The sequence below is a fragment of the Vulpes lagopus genome, chromosome 7 (genome assembly GCF_018345385.1).
Source record: "Vulpes lagopus strain Blue_001 chromosome 7, ASM1834538v1, whole genome shotgun sequence".
Taxonomy (NCBI): domain Eukaryota; kingdom Metazoa; phylum Chordata; class Mammalia; order Carnivora; family Canidae; genus Vulpes; species Vulpes lagopus.
The window spans coordinates 130938122-130939078 of NC_054830.1; the positions used below are offsets into that span (position 1 = coordinate 130938122).

A 957-nucleotide genomic window follows, 5' to 3' on the forward strand; every position below is an offset into this window, starting at 1 on the left:
GGCTCGTTGGTCTAGGGGTATGATTCTCGCTTTGGGTGCGAGAGGTCCCGGGTTCAAATCCCGGACGAGCCCGCCTTTTCCCCCGTTTTTTTTTCTTCGCACTTTCTACCTACATTTTTTAGATGGACGGTTCGCGTCTTGGACGAGCAGATGGCGTACGCGAGGGCTCCGAGTGGCTGGAGCTCCGGAAGACGAGCAAGCAGAAGTGTGAGTCTCCTCGGAACCGAGGGTCGCCGATGAAAGACGACGCAGAGCCGCTGGCGGTTGCTTTTTTGCCAGTCTGAGGGATGAGGCCGTTCTAGCCGTGGAGCTCTGTATCCGCGGTCCCCAGGGGAGGCTTGGTTAACAGCCAAGGCCATTAGAGGGCGGGCAGCGCGCGCGGGTTTCCGTAGTGTAGTGGTTATCACGTTCGCCTAACACGCGAAAGGTCCCCGGTTCGAAACCGGGCGGAAACACCGAGACTTGGCTCCTGTTTTTCTTTTTCCCGGGTATTTAAAAATTGGAGACTATGAGCCAGTGTGGTCCTGTTTAGAACATCACCCGCCAACTAGTATTTGAAGTTTATTACATTGGGGTACATTTGGAGACTCTGGAACAAACCTGGCTCCTGTCCAGGACATCCACCCACCGTCCTCTCTGCCTGGATACAGACGTGGGCGGTCTTCCAGGACGGAGAAAGAGGTGGAACACCGCCAGTTTCCACCTCAGCCACCGACCCTGTAAATACTTGATCCCAACCCACTTGCTGCCTAGGAGGTAAAACTCAAAAGTTAGCGGAGGTGGAACTCGAACCCACGCCCTCAAAGAGACCAGGGGTTTAAGCCAGCACCTTAGACTGCCCGGTCACATCACGCTGCTTCAGTAGGGTTTGGGATGCCTTCCTTCACGGCTGATAACTTTCCAAGGGTCTTCAGGAAAAGAAAGTGTTGGGAGGAATCTATAGGTTAGAGAACTACA

The 957-nt window shown here is 54.3% G+C and overlaps 2 non-coding genes across 2 annotated transcripts; both read left to right on the plus strand.

Annotated features, from left to right (window-relative positions):
* Positions 1-72, plus strand: TRNAP-UGG. The gene has a single exon. It is a non-coding gene; the product is annotated as a tRNA-Pro (tRNA).
* A 310-nt stretch (positions 73-382) lies between these two features.
* TRNAV-AAC lies at positions 383-455 on the plus strand. Its single transcript has one exon. It is a non-coding gene; the product is annotated as a tRNA-Val (tRNA).
* Positions 456-957: the final 502 nt, after the last annotated feature.